This window comes from Schistocerca cancellata, chromosome 5 (genome assembly GCF_023864275.1).
Source record: "Schistocerca cancellata isolate TAMUIC-IGC-003103 chromosome 5, iqSchCanc2.1, whole genome shotgun sequence".
Classification (NCBI taxonomy): Eukaryota; Metazoa; Arthropoda; class Insecta; order Orthoptera; family Acrididae; genus Schistocerca; species Schistocerca cancellata.
The window spans coordinates 255,673,710-255,683,533 of NC_064630.1; the positions used below are offsets into that span (position 1 = coordinate 255,673,710).

At 37.2% G+C, this 9,824-nt stretch overlaps 1 protein-coding gene across 5 annotated transcripts in view; it reads right to left on the reverse strand.

The window, feature by feature from the left end:
* Positions 1-2,085, reverse strand: part of LOC126187357 (transmembrane and coiled-coil domains protein 2) — a 204,529-nt gene extending 202,444 nt beyond the window's left edge. For all 5 annotated transcript variants that reach the window (XM_049928390.1, XM_049928391.1, XM_049928389.1 and 2 more), the window contains exon 1: positions 1,823-2,085. The gene's annotated coding sequence lies outside the window, so the exon portion shown is untranslated. The remainder of the gene's footprint in view (positions 1-1,822) is intronic.
* Positions 2,086-9,824: the final 7,739 nt, after the last annotated feature.

The window sequence follows — 9,824 nt, forward strand, 5'->3', positions numbered from 1 at the left end:
AATTACATACATAAAAGGAAATAACAGTATTCCTTCTCTTGTGGAGAGGGAGACAGATCCAGTTACAACTGACAAGAAAAAGCTGACACCACCAGTCATATTTTGGAAAGAATTTTTTTTTTTTTTTGGGGGGGGGGGGGGGATGGGTGAATGGGTGAGAGGAGTGTGTGCTGGTGGACTGTTCTGCACAAACCAGGCTTTACTCTTCACAAAAGGAAGCATCTTCATCTTCAAAGAAGAAAATGTCTAAGCATTACTGTGAGTTATGCTACTGTGACTGTGTTTTGCAAGAAACACTACAAGTCAATAAAGGGAGTACAAATATTTATAGAGGAGTATATCATACTGGTACTATGCCATATAACTACATGCCAACCTATATGAGACAGATACCAAATTTATACACGTTGAAGCAGTACTTGGTTGACTGTGTTCCAACTGAGTTTCTGCAGCACCATAAACATTATCGTACATCATACATTCTTATCTAATCTAATTGCTTTAAATCATTTTAAACTGATTTCATAGTTAGATTAATATGTAATATGTACTGAACTATAACTTCATAATGATAATGTGTACATGTTAATTGCCTACCAGCAAGCAGGAAAAGCTGTGAATATGAATTCCCAGACACACACACACACACACACACACACACACACACACACACACACACACACACACACACACAGTTAAATTTAATTCCACACGCCTTCCTGGTACTGCAGTTTCTAAACATCCACTTTTACATAAAATATTTGCTGCATAATTTTGTTCCTACCAAAGGCATTGACAGGGTTACATATGATAACAGCAGGGAAAGAAATGTTATGTGGGATGCCAGGGGTGTCAGTGTGCCACAGGGAGTGTGCCTGGACCAATATTGTTTCCAAACACGGAAGATAGCAATCAGGAGAGTGTTATATATATATATATATATATATGTGTGTGTGTGTGTGTGTGTGTGTGTGTGTGTGTGTGTGTGTTCAGGAAAGCCTCACTACAGCAGGGGGGCAAAAAATAAGCATCAATGTAAACAGGAATCTGTTGTTCAGTTTCATTTCAGAATATCCAATGCAAGAGACTTTGAAGAAATTAATTTTAAGTTTTGAGTCCACATTTGGTAGCAAACTGCATTTTCAAGGTTTAATATGCAAGCCAAAATGTGTGAGACACATACCAGTCATATTTGATTTCAGAATTTGTGGGAGTACAACAGCAAAAATTGTCTAGCACTATAGTGGTCTCAGTGCAACAATAGAGGACGACTTTACATCAGACTCATTAAAAATTATGAAGATAATTCTTTGGATACAATACACTAACGCAACTCTTGCTTGTTACACGCTTGGGTTGGTATTAACAACGAAAAGCCACAGCTATGTATAAGTTGAAACTAGAGAAATGGGAAGCCAAAGACAAGACCACATTCATAAAATAAATGTTGTAATGAAGTGGTCAGTATGTAAATTCTGCTCAGAGGTAAAGGGAAAATGAGTGGATAGGTTCACCAAGGAGGATCTTAAACTCCTAACCTGAGACACTGCAGTGCTTGAGAAACGAAGTATGTGAAGCTGTGAGTTTACAGAATTTCAGTGATGAAACACAGGTGTAATCTGCGTATTAAAAACTTATACAGCAAGAAAGAATGAACATTTCACTGCAATTTAATGTGTTAATAATGAGAAAATTATAGTAATTGCTAGAGATATTTTACATGGTTTAATTTCACGGAAAATCCCACTGACAAAATTGGTATATCCCTATATTCACAGCTATGCCTTTACAAAACAATGCGGCCCGCGTTAAGTATCCATACCTAAAGTACTGCGTGGTTGTTGTGATGAAACTCCTGGCGTTCCTCTATGATATCTAGAAAGTCACTCGCCGATCATGGCAAATTAATAACTCTCGTTTACCCTCATTAAAAATATCACATAAAAATGTCAAACTTTAAGCGCTGAATGACCTAAAACAGTTTTCAAAATTCTGCCGATATAAGTCATTTATTTCTGAGAACAATGAACTGCATCATCGAACTGACACAACCCCCACCAAAGATCGACATCGCTATGCTCCCCTATCACAGCTGACGATTAATGACATTTGACTATCAGCAAGTAGTATGGGAGAAGCAGGAGTGTTCTTTGTCCGTATAATACGGGCTAGTGTAAAAATTTTAATTGTGCTTGTACAGACGATCTGAGCTATTCCTCAAAAAATTCACCGATTGATGAAATGCTTGTATAATTTCGTTTCCAAGCGGTGATGTTACATTTCCATGTCGAGATTGGTAGCAATGTAAGTGCGCACAGTTTCTGAAACTCGGATATTGAAAAGAAACTTGTTACAGCGGAAAGAAGTTTTTAATTTACCTAGTTTTGTGTGGATTTGTTTTCAGAATAAAATTACGTACCTTTGTAATATTCAGTCTTGTATAAAAACTAGTCAGTAAATAAAAAGACCGTCGTACAAGAAGAAGGCAAATCTGGGATATGAAAGTACGAGAAATACATAAATTACATAGTGATCCTAAAACCCAAACAGAAAGTTAGGAAAACGAGCAAATTTGCTGGCATAAAACTTTGGAGTATCTTCCACCAACCATAATACTACACACACACACACACGCACACACACATTTGATCTACCGCGAACAAGAATCATGTTTAAAGGATGCAGACGGCGTGATGTAATTAGTGAGTGATTAATTATGATTGGTGACTTGTGACACTCGCAGAACATTTGAGTAAGGAGGCAACAGACTTCATAGAAGCATTATAGACTCGGCTTAATTCCCAACAGTACGTTGTTCGGGATGCATGTGGATGACAATAAATATCACCCAACTGAATTCTTACGGACTAAACCTGATTTGTTTTGAGAATTAATTTAACTTCTGAACGGCAGAAGGTACCCGAATTACACACATTTTGAATTTCAGCCCCCTTCGAATTTACGGTGCAGGTTTTTTTTTTTTTTTTTACCGATTGTCATTTACAGAAATTTTTACACTCGGAAAGGGTATTCTAATTAAAGCATACTTCAAACCCTTGTTCATTTAGTTATACATACATACATACAATAAATTTCCTGCACGTAAACAAGCACATGTTGATGAGTAAAAAGTCAAGCTTGAAGATTTGCAAACAAATACTATACTGCTGTAGCTAGAATATACAGGTATAATCTAAATACATAAATTGATATACTTCTGCAGCTTCTTGTGTATCTATCAGTACAATATCTGAAACAAAAGCAATGTAAAAGTTATTTAAAAATACACAATGAACATAATAGCATAGTTTGCTATTCTGTGTGTTTACTGTCAGGTTACCAATTGTTTGTACTGTGTGGAAAGTAAATTGTCTGATTTTTAACTTCGCTGGAGATGAAAGCAAATATGTCACCAAATCTGGATGGAATCCAAATTCACTTTTGCAAAGAGTATTCGACACCATTGGCCTCGCACTTAGCTTGCATTTATTGCATATGTCTCATCCAGCACAAACTCTGAAGTGACTGGAAAAAAGCACAGGTGACTCCTATATATAAGAAAGGTAAAAGGATGAATTCACAGAATTCTTGACATATTCTCAGTTTGAATATAATAAATTTCTTTGAGGTAGGAAAGCTATTGTCAACAAATCAGCATGGATTTAGAAAACAAAGTCATGCAAAATTTAGCTTTTCTTTTTCTTTTATGATATCCTACAAACCATGGGCGAAGGGCAACAGGTGGATTCCATATTTCTATATTTCCAAAAAACGTCTGATACGGTGCCCCGCTGCAGGCTGTTCATGAAGGTATGAGCATTCAGGATAAGTTACAAATATGGGAGCAGCTCAAAGGTTTTGTAAGTGATAGAATCCAGTACTGTACTCAAACAGTGAGTGTTCATCAGGACAAGGATACTGTCAGGTGTGCCCCAGGGAAATGTGACAGGATCACTATTATTCTCTACATACATAAATGATCTGACGAACAGGATGAGCAGCATCTGCAGCTTTTTCCAGATGGTATGTATGGGAAGGTGTCATTGTTGAGTCTAGGCGCTTCAGTCTGGAACTGCGCAACTGCTACGGTCGCAGGTTCGAATCCTGCCTCAGGCATGGATGTGTGTGATGTCCTTAGGTTAGTTAAGTTTAAGTAGTTCTAAGTTCTATGGGACTGATGACCACAGATGTTAAGTCCCATAGTGCTCAGAGCCATTTGAACCAGTTTTGTCATTGCTGAGTGACTGTTGTAGGGTACAAGAGGACTTAAACAAAATTTCTAGTTGATATTATGAACGGTAGTTAGCTCTAAATGTAGGAAAATGTAAGTTAATGCAGAGGAGTAGGAAAAACAATTTCATAATGTTCAAATAAAGTATTAATAATATGCTGCTTGCCATAGTCACACTGATTAAATATCTAACATTGAAAAGTGATATGAACTGGAAGAACATTGGAAGAATACAGAAAAGTATGGGTCACCTGTAAAGGGGACCACATATAGAGCTCTAGTGTGACCCAGCCATGAGTACTTCTCAAGTGTATGCGATCCACACCAGGTTGGTTTAAAGGAAGACATCAAAGCAATTCAGAGGTAGTCTGCTAGGTTTGTTACAGATATGCTTCAGGAACTCAAATGAGAATCAGGAAGGCAATATTCTTTTTGAGAAATATGGTTCAGAATGTTTAGAGAACCATCATTTGAAGCTGACTGCAAAAATATTCTACTGCCACCAACATACAGTTCCCGTAAAGAGAAGATAAGAGAAATTAGGGCTTATACGGAGGAATATAGGTAGTTGTTTTCCTTTAGTCTATTTTCAAGTGGAACAAGAAAGGAAATGACAAGTAGTGGTATAATGTACCCTTTGCCATGCACCATACAATGGCTTGCAAATTATCTATGTAGTTGTAGAACACCACTAGGAGTTAACCATACATTAGCTGTCAAATTTATGTAACAAACAATGTACAGGGCCATAATGAAGAAATATTTACAAAACAGTTTCATTACATCAATCTCACTTGAATGTGAGAGGCAAGTGTGACAGGGTCAACCACCTTACATTACAAGGCCACTGAGCCACAGCCCTCTTTTTTCTTGCCGTAGACAAATTTGTTTTTGTGGCTATCATCATTATACATATGTTTAGGCATTATTTGTAGCTGAGGTACATAAGATAAGAAATGGTAACAAATAGGGTATACATAACAAATTCATGATACAGACATATGTGCACAACTTCTCACCAAATTAAATAAGGTAAGATTAAAGAAACAGAAAGAACATAATTCACATAATGGAAATGAAATGTGATATTCCTCCAATAGTTTTTACTGCATGAACTGTTTAAATGAGTAAAAACTATTTTTTAGTAAATATATTTTAAGAATGTTTTAAATTTACACAATTGATTTGTCTTTTATATCTTTTGGCAGTTTATTATATAACTTGATTCCTTGGTAAAGCATTGTGGTTTGCAACTTTAATCTTGCCATCCAACCCCTGTATTTCGTTTGATGATCACATAGGGAGATGGTGGCTACATATTCGTGATGCTGGAAAAAGTTTGAATCGTAACATTAATTACGCATTTGAGGGTGGCATCAGACATATCAATGGTAATGCTCCTCACACAAATGTGAAGATTGTTACCCACTGAGTGATATGACAAGCCATGTATGAAGTGTTCCATTGAACATGTAAATGCAGAGCTTCATTAATTACTCAGCTTATTGGGGTAATGGAGGTGTGATTAGTGTTATTAACTGTATTGACCCTCATACTCCTGCATCACACACAGCATAGTCTACATCTGAATGTTTCTGGTAAGAGGTTACTTGTGCAACTAATTTACAGAGCATTAAGCGTAAACAGAACAGTATGTGCCAAATCCTCATAATTTCTAATATTTTCACTAGGCCTTTTTTAATTTAAATGTTTTTGAAAGACAGAGCTGCAAAATAATTAGGAACACAGTTGCGACAATAAAAGGAGAAACAAAAAAATAGCAGCTTGGACAATACAGAAATTAACAGTCATAATACACTTGGACTTTTCTGTCGGAACATATGAAGCGTGCTCAATAAGAAAAATGAGCTTCTCATGTCAATACAAGAAATTGAAACTGAAAAAACTTAAGGTACTTTTACAGATGGACAGATTTCAAGCTTTGTGGAATGTAGTGAAACAAGAGACAGGACAACCAGCCACAGGACATCATCACTATTGAACTGAATGGATGGGCTATAAATGATGAGTCACAAGTAGCAAGCACATTTAATAATCATTTCTTAAATATAGTAGAATAAAGCATGGGAACAAACAGGTCAAGAAAAAATCACAGTAATATGTTGAAAATGTAACTCTCTTAGAATTCAGTCATATGAGTGTATCACCAGCTACTTCTTCTGAAATTAAGAAAATTATGCAGTCTCTCAAAAGTAAAAGTTCACCTGATTTTAACAGTGTTTTGAATAGAGTACTAAAGATTTGCTCCCATATGATAAACACAGTCTTATCTGAAATGTGTAAAAGGCATTTTTCCAGAAAAAAACTGAAATATGCCATTGTTAAACCCCTCTTTAAGAAAGGTGATAAGAGAGATGTCAATAACTACCGACCTGTTTCATTGTGGACATCATTTTACAAAATGTTTAAGATGATGTATTCCAGAACAGTGTCTCACCTTATCAACAATAACATCCTCAGCAAATCACAGTTTGGATTTCAGAAGAGCTGCTCTACTGAGAATGCCATTTACATGTACACTCACCAGATTTTACAAACATTAAATAATAAAATAGTGCTGGTTGGTATTTTCTGCTACTTATCATGACTGTGTGAATCATGTATTCTCTTAAATAAATTGAAGTTGTATGGGACTGATGGTATAGCCAACCAGTGAATGATTTTATATCTAACCAAAAGAATGCAGAAAGTTGCACTTAGTAATTCAACCAATATAGTCTGGAGACATAATTCTGCTGGGGAGAAATCACATAATGGTTCCCCCCAAGGTGCAATCTTAGGTCCACTATCGTTCCTCATATATGTAAATGATCTGCCCTGTATATGGAAAGCAAAATTAGTTCTTTTTTGCACTAGACACTAATACTGCAATCAGTCCAAGCATGGTGAGAAAATAATAAATAGGGCGGGTACTACAAAATTCTTAGGTGCTCAAAATCAATGAGAATTTAAACTGGATAAAGCACATTTTGGAACTGCTAAAACAACTTAGTTCAGTCACATTTGCACTTAGAATCAGTAAATTGACATATTTTGCATATTTTCATTCAATAATATCATATGTAATTGTGTTTTGCAGTAACCCATCTTTAATAAAGGAAGGCTTTGTTGCTCAGAAATGTGCTGTAAGAATAATATGTGATGCTCACCCATGATTGTCTGATAGACATCTGTTTAAGGAGTAGAGCATTCTGACTACTGTTCACAGTATATTTGTTGCTTTGTGAAGTTGGTTGCAAATAATCTACTACAGTTCAAAAGGAACAGTGACGCACATAATTAGAATACCAGAAGGAAAAATGCCACTGTATTTATTACATCACATTAAGGTTGTCTTTAACACAAAAAGTGGTTCACAAAACTGCAACAAAAATTTTTGACCACATACCCAGTGATATACAATGTCTGACAGACAGCAAAGTAAAATTGGAAAACGAACTGAGAAAGTTTCTCCAGTTATTGTAATGTGTAAAATGTGTTAGGTAGGAACTACTAATTAACGTCTGTATATCTTTTTTATCTTGGTTTACAAAGAAAAAAAAAGCTTTCAAATATTCAGCCTGTAACCATATGTAGAAATTAATTTGCAGTGTGAATGTATAATGAGTCATGCCACAGCATTAAGATTTATTCAGCAAAATGATCCATGGAATGTGAAACTAACAAACAAACTGCAAATCACATCATCTTCTGGAAGTCATTGGAGGTTTGAACAGGTGCACCTAGATGTATACAAGTTAGTGTCACATTACTGTAGATATATCTGTATTTGTATTTATTTGGTCCAGTAAATCTTACACGTGCAGTACAGCACCTGAGATACTGGATGGTCAATGCAAAAATATATTAATGATTAAAGGATGTTTTCTGTGTGTTAATGAATACATTTTTTTCGTTCTCACTTATAATTAAACCATTGTGGCTAGAAAATAACAAATAATAATGTGAACAAACTAATATTAACAATTACAGACTGTATATAATAGAGGGAAACATTCCACATGGGAAAAATATATCTAAAAACAAAGATGATGAGACTTACCAAACAAAAGCGCTGGCAGGTCGATAGACACACAAACATACACACAAAATTCAAGCTTTCGCAACAAACAGTTGCTTCATCAGGAAAGAGGGAAGGAGAGGGAAAGACGAAAGGATGTGGGTTTTAAGGGAGAGGGTAAGGAGTCATTCCAATCCCGGGAGCGGAAAGACTTACCTTATCGGAAAAAAAGGACAGGTATACACTCACACACACACACACACACATATCCATCCGCACATACACAGACACAAGCAGGTCTGCTTGTGTCTGTGTATGTGCAGATGGATATGTGTGCGAGTGTATACCTGTCCTTTTTTCCCCCTAAGGTAAGTCTTTCCGCTCCCGGGATTGGAATGACTCCTTACCCTCTCCCTTAAAACCCACATCCTTTCGTCTTTCCCTCTCCTTCCCTCTTTCCTGACGAAACAACTGTTTGTTGCGAAAGCTTGAATTTTGTGTGTATGTTTGTGTTTGTTTGTGTGTCTATCGACCTGCCAGTGCTTTTGTTTGGTAAGTCTCATCATCTTTATTTTCAGATACAATTACAGACTGTTCATGATACAAGTACACTATGTGGTCAAAAGTATCCAGACATCTGGCTGAAAATGCCTTACAAGTTTGTGGCCTCCATCGGTAATGCTGGAATTCAATATGGTGTTGGCCCAACCTTAGTCTTGATGACAGCTTCCATCTCAGAGGCATATGTTCAATCAGGTGTTGGAAGGTTTCTTGGGAAATGGAAGCCCAGTCTTCACGGAATGCTGCACTAAGGAGAGGTATCGATGTTGGTCGGTGAGGCCTGGCACAAAATCGGCAGTCCAAAACATCCCAAAGGTGTTCTATAGAATTCAGGTCAGGACTCTGTGCAGGCCAGTCCATTACAGGGATGTTATTGTCACGTAACCACTCTGCCACAGGCTGTGCATTATGAACAGGTGCTCAATTGTGTTGAAAGATGCAATCGCAATCCCCGAATTGCTCTTCAACAGTGGGAAGCGAGAAGGTGCTTAAAACACAAATGTAGGCCTGTGCTGTGATAGTGCCACACAAAACAACAAAGGGTTCAAGCCCCCTCCATGTAAAACATAACCACACCATAACACCACTACCTCTGAATTTTACTGTTGGCACTACACACACTGGCAGATGACGTTCACCGGGCAATCACCATACCCACACCCTGCCATCAGATCGCCACATTGTGTACCACGATTTGTCACTCCACACAAAATTTTTTCACTGTTCAATCATCTAATGATTACACTCCTTACACCAAGCAAGGCGTTGTTTGGCATTTACCGGCACAATATGTGACTTATGAGCAGCCGCTCAACTGTGAAATCCAAGTTTTCTCACCTCCCGCCTGACTGTCATAGTACTTGCAGTGGATTCTGATGCAATTTGGAATTCCTGTGTGATGGTCTGGATAGATGTCTGCCTATTACAGATTACGAACCCCTTCAACTGTCTGCGGTCTCTCTCAGTCAACAGACGAGGTCGGCCTGTATGCTTTTGTGCTATGTGTGTCCC